This window comes from Amblyomma mixtum, chromosome 2 (genome assembly GCF_055824585.1).
Source record: "Amblyomma mixtum isolate Tamu chromosome 2, ASM5582458v1, whole genome shotgun sequence".
Classification (NCBI taxonomy): domain Eukaryota; kingdom Metazoa; phylum Arthropoda; class Arachnida; order Ixodida; family Ixodidae; genus Amblyomma; species Amblyomma mixtum.
In genome coordinates this window covers 144,969,430-144,976,463 of record NC_143013.1, presented here as the reverse complement: position 1 = coordinate 144,976,463, position 7,034 = coordinate 144,969,430, and positions in this window count along the sequence as shown.

Genomic DNA, 7,034 nt, shown 5'->3' with positions numbered 1-7,034 from the left:
TGGGGAATGGCATATTTCACCAGATTTTTTTTATCGACTGCAATGGACTGACTTACCGACGCGGTACCTTGGGGTGCCCCTAAAAAGTTATCGCGATCCCAGCACACACTGGAACGAGGAGACGTTAAAGGCAAGAGAGAAAGCGGACGCGTGGCAAGGAAGGCAGCTGTCAATCTTTTCACGTGCCTTTGTATGCAATGTTTTCTTGATTTCTAAGATATGGTACGTGATGAATGTGATCTGTGCGTCGCGCAGCAATATTCAAAAAATCCATCGAGTGTTTGCAGTTTTTCTTTGGGCGTCGACCTGGGAGAAAACCAGGCGAACAAACTTGTTTATTTTAGTCAAAAGCGGTGGCGTTGGACTGGTTCATTTGTTTTTGCGTCAAGTGGTGTCGCGCTTTATTTTCCTTCGTGATCAAAATGATATATTTTTGAGAACTGTTATGCAAATGCGGTTGCAAAGGCTGCTCCCCGGAATCATAGTGTCATCGTGTGAAAACATGTGTGGTGCTGTAAACGGATATTTGCGTGAGGTTGTCCTTTCCTTCAGGTTGTTGGAAGTGCATTTTTCACTAGAATTGATTGATTGATTGATTGATTGATTGATTGATTGATTGATTGATTGATTGATTGATTGATTACTTTGGGGTATTCTTGGGAGGGGATACTGGTCCCGACGTATGTTGGCCGGTTGGTGGCATCACTCTTGGGGACCAGGGGAAGGGGTAGGGGGATGTAGGGAGGGGAGAAGGGAGGGGGTATGGTCGTCGCCGCGACGGGAGCGGTCCGTGTCCGTGCAGGGGGAGCGATCTTGGAGTAGCACCGCCGCCGCACCAACAGCTCGCGGGGGGGAAGCCTCGGTGCACTGGGATAGTGTGCAAGCACCGGGCTGGGGGAGGCAGATTCCTAGACTTTCATGTGGCTGGGAGGAGCCGAAGGTCTAGAAGGGTCCAGGTCCAAGGCTGCAGGTCCAGGAGGCCGCAGGCCTTGGGCTGCAGGTCCAGGCTCCTCGGGCTACAGAAGGATGTCCAGGCCGGTCTCCTTGAGGTAGGCCAGCAGGAGCCGGCAGACGGGCAGGGGGTTCCGTGCCGGGAACAGCAGCTGGTCCTCAGTGTCTGCTGGCAGGCCGAGGGCACGGTACCCTGCAAAGAGACGGCTACGAGGCAGAGCAAAAGTAGGACATGCACCCAACAGGTGACCCAGGGTGCCTGTATCCCCGCACGATGGACAGGCAGGGGAGGAAGCCATACCAACTACGAACTTGCGTGTCGGCGTCCATGAGCATCCGATCCGAAGTCGGAGCAGGAGGGCACGTTCTCTGCGCGGGATCTTGTCTGGGAGCCGGTGGAAGGGCCTGCACGCAGAGATACGCCTGTCAGGGTGCTTTGCCCTTACCGCTCGCCTTAGTAGCTGCCGGGGAAAGTCATGCGGGGGCACTTTGGTGGTCACTGGCGACCCATCGTTGTGGGCAGCCTTGGCGAGGGAGTCGGCGTCCTCGTTGCCCTGGACGCCGGTGTGGCCAGGAACCCAGTGAAGGGACACCTGGTAGCCTGCATCCTCAAGTGCGTGCAGGTGGGCACGCAGGACACTCGCCGATGTCTGCGAGATGTGGGGCCTGCTCAGGAGCTGGAGGGCAGGCCGGGAGTCACACAGGACAGCGACAGGGCCAGGTGGTGTGGTGGACCTGATGAATTCTGCTGTCAGGTGGAGACCTGCCATCTCAGCTGCCGTGGAGCTGCCCGGGAAGGAAGTCTGCAGGACCGGGTCTGCTGCAGTTGGGGCACTGCCAGAGCCGCTGCTGCTTGCCCTGTGGCTGGCAGGACCGAGCCATCGGTGAAGAGGAGGGTGGTCCCTTTGCACTCTTCCAGGAAGGCAGCAGTGGTCTGGCGGAGTGCTGCAGCAGGGGAGTGGTGCTTGGTCACGCCGTCAAGGTCCAGGGTGACCTGCAGAGGAGGTCGGGTTGGAAGGGGGAGGAGGACTGGGAGGCCCTGGGGAGGGCCAAGTGTCTCCACGTAGAGTGCGTGGAGCTTCCCCATTCTAGAGTTGGCATTGGCCTGCAGGCGAGCACGGAGGGCACCGCCATCACGAACGTTGGCGAGCCGGTCCGTGTGGGTAAGGCCCATCTGCAGGAGCAAGAGGTCCAGCGGGAAGATGCCCGCCTCTGCCAGCGTGGCCGGGACCTGCGATCGCGGTGGAACCCCCAGGAAGCGGCGGATCCATTTCCTGCGAGAGAGTTCCATGCGATTAAGGCGGGTGCTCCGGAGCTTAACTAGGGGGAGGGCGTAAAGGATGGCTCATGTCGCCGCTGCCTCGAAGAGTCGGATGGCCCAGGTGGGGGTGCAGCCGTTGCCTCGGGCGACGATGGAAAGTACTGCTCGGCCGACTCGCTCCATGTGGGACAGGAGGGCCTTGTCAGCAGGAATCCAGGAGAGCCGGTGGTCGATGGTGAGACCAAGGTACTTCACCTGCGATTTCCAAGGGAGCTTAGTGCCGTCAATCTTGAGGGTAGCAATCTGAGCCGTGGCTCGTGCTCCCCTCGGATGGATAAACAAAGCCTCAGATTTCATGGCTGAGAGAGACAGCCCCTTGGTCGCCAGGAACTGCTGCACCCCGTTGAGGGCACGCTGGAGGGCCTGCCTGGCAGAGGTGATCTGCCTCCTCGGAGCTCGGACCCAGAGGGCGACATCGTCCGCGTATACAGAGCAGAGAACTCTGTGGCGGCGGTCCTGCTGGATGGAGCGAGGGAGGCCTGCCATGGCCAGGTTGAAGAGGAAAGGGCTGAGGACAGACCCCTGAGGGACCCCGGTGGTGATGGGGCGAGGACTGCTCAGAGTGCGGCCAACCCGAACCTGCATAGAACGGTTGGACAGGAAGGAGGTTATAAACCGCCGGAGGTTACCCGTCACCCCCAGCTCGTCCAAGGCCATCTCGATGGTGCTATGGGGCAGACCGTCGAAGGCCGACTGGACGTCCAGGAGGACAAGGATGGCAACGTCTCCGTGGAACTTCGCTTCCTCGAGGGATGACACCACATCCGCGATGGAGTCTGCGGTACAGCGGTGCCTGCGAAAACCTGTCAAGTTCTCGGGGAGAAAGTTAGTAGCCTCAGCAATCCAGGTGAGGCGCTGGAGAGCCACCGACTCCATGGTCTTACAGGCAGCTGAGGTCAGCGAGACGGGTCGGTAGGACGACAGCTCCTTGGAGGGCTTGCGGGGTTTGAGGATAGGGACCACGATGGCCGTGGTCCAGCTCTCCGGGAGGATTCCGCTCGACCAGATGTCGTTAAACACGGTCAGCAGGCGGGCCTTTTCCGGGGCATCCAAGTTCCTCAGCATCTGCAATGTGAGCCCGTCTGCCCCAGGAGCGCTCTTCTCTTTTTGGACCGATGGAGGGCCCTGTGCAGCTCGTGTGGGGTGATCGGGTCAGTGCAGAGGGAGGCCACGCCAACAGCACCTGCAAGGACAGGAGGAAGTTGGGTTGGACACTGGGACGGAGGTCCCAGTGGGGGGCCTGGACTCGGGTGGGCAGCCTTGGTGAGGTGGTCGGCCAGCTGCTCCGCCAGTGCCTGATACGACACCCCCCGGGCAATGGCGGCACCGAGGACTGGGTGTCGGTTTGCTGCGACCTGGAGGAGGGACCGCAGGAGCCGCCAGGCCGTCGCCGACTGCCGTGCCGAGCGGATGGACTGGCAGACGCCAGCCCAGCCCTCCCTAGCCCGGCGGTTCGCCTGGCGACGGCAGACAGCATCAATCCGCCGGTAGGCCGTCCAGTCCTCTGGGAGCGACGTGCTCTCCGCCTTCCGCTCGGCTCGTCTCCTGGCAGCTCGGAGTCCCAGGAGGCGAAGGTCGGGGACAGGGGCCTGCACTGAGGTAGAGCAGGACACAGTAGCACTTTGTGCACACTTGCCCAGCAGGGTCAGGAAGTCCTCTGCATGGGGGATGTCCTTTGCGAGTTCCCTGAACATGGGCCACTTAGTGATTTTGTACACTTTTTCCTTCCTGCGCCTTCGGGAGGAAGGGTTCAGAAGGATGGGGAAGTGGTCCGAGCCCAGGGAATCCGGAGCTCTATCCCAGGTGTAGTGGCAGGCATCCGACAGCAAGGCTAGGTCGATGATGGACGAACGGCCCGGTCGAATGAAGGCAGGGGCCCTGGGCTGCAGGACTCTGAGACTGGCTGCAGTGATGGCATCCAGAAGCTTCCTGCCTCTGGCGGACGTGGTACGGCTGCCCCAATCCCTGTGGTGAGAATTAAAAATCCACAGATTAGAACGTCCTTACCAAGTCGTGCACGAAGGGCCGTGAGGCAGGAAGGGTCCCAAGGCACACTGGGTGGGAGGTAGACTGAGGCCACTGTGGTGTCCGTGCTGCCCATGCGGACGCGCACAGCACAGATCTCCAGGTGACCCAGGTCAGGGTAATCGGCTGCCAGTATAGTATGGGGGATCCCATTCCTGACATAGATGGCCGTGCGGGGTCTCTCCTGGGGGTGGGCCTCGTCCAGGCAGGGGGCGTCACTGCAGTCCTGGAGGGAGCAGCAGGAGCGGCCCTTGTACCCAGTGTACCCTGGGAGACGGGAGGATTCTGCAGGGATCCGGGTCTCCTGGAGAGCCATGACGTCGTAGTCTAGGGAGCCCTGCAGAACAAGGTCTTTTATATCGGCCCGCCGGGCACGCAGGGAATTCACGTTCCACTGCATGACCCGAGGTCGTGAGGGGGCCGAGTTACGGCGATCCATGATGTTGGGTGGAGGGGCCCTCGGCAGCGAGGACAGCCATGCACATCTGACGTGCGCCCGAGTCACGGGGGAGCTGTGGCAAGAGGGCCTGGACAGCAAGCCGCAGGGCTGCCGTCACCGTCTGCTGGGCATCCTGTGCTGGAGAGCGGGCTGGGACCCCGGCAGCAGGGCGGGAAGGTCCGGGGCCCCGAGTCTGCAGGGCCTTGGCTAGCTGAGCCCCCGGCTGACCCTGGAGGATCCGGGTCCCGGTTCCCTGGGAGGCTGCTGCTGGTGGCGGATCTGGGCCCTGGCCGCCCGGCGGGCCCCAGGCCCTGCATACCTGCGGAGAGCAGTCGCCACCTTACTTTGTTCCCTCCAGATGGGACAGGAGGGGTCCTCCGCGCAGTGGCGTCCGCCGCAGTGGATACAGCGGGGGTCGTCAGCTCTGCAGGCCCGGTGGTGGTGGTGGCCCCCGCAGAAAGTGCAACGCTGCGGTTTCGAGCAGGAGGCGGCCACATGGTTGTAGCCCCCACACCGAGAGCACAGCAAGGGCCGGGCCTTGAAGGGGTGGACCGGGAACAGTATCCCGGCAATCTGGACCTGGTCCGGGGGCTCAGCTGCGAAACGGGCGGTGACAGCACGGCCGCGGCGACGGATGGCCAGTATCTCCACCGAGGACTCGATGGTGTCGGCGATGTCCTGTTCAGACACCTCCGGGTCGATACCGAAGACGGCCCCGATGAAGCCATCCGGGCGGGAGGCCTCGAAAGCCCGGACCGGGGTGGACAGCAGGGAGCTGAGACCCAGGAGGGCTGCCCTGGCCTCTTGGGTGGAGACGTCCGCGGCGATGATGTTGCGCCTGCGGTTAACTCTTACCTCCAAGACGCCAGGCCGGGAGTACAGGAAGGCACTGTAGTCCTCCTTGACGACGTCCCCGAGACAGAAGGACCTCTGGCGGGGCCGGAAGAGGACAGTGGCCATACGGGGCTGTGGGCGGGCTGCTGGACGCCTGGCCTTCCGATTCACCAGGATCCACCCATCTGGCCCGTGTTGGTCCTCACTGGCTGTAACAGAGGGGGCAGGGTTGAGGAGCGAGGGCTCGCCACCTACCTCAGGAGAGCCCTGGCCAAGGGGGGAGAGAGACTCCTCAGGGGCATGGACCGGTGGGGTTGGGGTGCTGGTCCTGGAGGAGGCAGCCAGTGGTTGCTGACTGGCTGCGTGGAGCAGCTTCTCCAATGCCGAGGACCTCTCATCTGTGGGCCCTCCTGGGGAAGACACCTTAACGGAGGGAGTGATTAGAGGGGAAGCATCAGCAACGGGCGGCTGAGCGGGCACCGTTGCCCGGGGGCGCCCTGCAGGCAGGTGCTCAGGGGACGACTCCTGGTGAGGCCTGGGACGTCGGGGTTTCCTGGGCTGTCGCCTGGGGCCTGGGGTAGGTCCGGGTGGGCCTTCAGGAACTGGGCCCTCTGGCGAGTGACTGCCGGCGAGGGGGAAGCGCTGCGTGCAGGCGAGGAGGAAGCGCTGCGCGCAGGCGAGGGTTCCCTGGAGTTACAAGGGCTGCTCTGCAGGCTGGGAGTAACCTGGTCAGTGGTTCCCAGGGAGGGTGGGGAGGCCTGGTTACGGCCCGGGAAATCAGGCGTCTGCAGGATCCGTTGACCCTCGTTGGCCTCCGCCAGAAGGGCTTCCACCCGCAGTTGGAGGTGGCGGAGGAAGAACGCGGGTTCAACATTCAGGCTGGCAGACCGCTGGTGGTGGAGAGTGCGCCTTGGGCCGCGCGGGGAGTGGCTTGTGCCAGGGACAGGCTCGTCACTCGCAGTGTGGTCCCCCATGATGTTATGGGGGTCCCCTGCGAGTATGGAGCACGGGAAAAGACAACAGGAGGAGAAAAGAAAGCAAATGCAGAAGGAGGGGGGAAAGAAGGGAAATATAAAAGAGGGCGAGTAAAATCACAGAAAAACACGGGTAAAAAACAAGTGAAACGGATAGAAGAGTAGGAAAGGAAGGAGGTAGAAGAAATAGGGATAGGGGAACACAAGTCAAAAACACGAGTAAAACACGGGTAAAACACGAGTAAGAAAGCGCGAGTAAAACACGAGGAAAAACACGAGTAAATACAAGTGATCACGCGGAGAACAGTAGGAAAAGAGGGAGGTAGAAGAAATAGGGGTAGGGGACACAAGTCAAAAGCACGAGTAAAAACACGGGTAAAACACGAGTAAGAAAGCGCGAGTAAAACACGAGGAAAAACACGAGTAAATACAAGTGATCACGCGGAGAAGAGTAGGAAAAGAGGGAGGTAGAAGAAATAGGGGTAGGGGA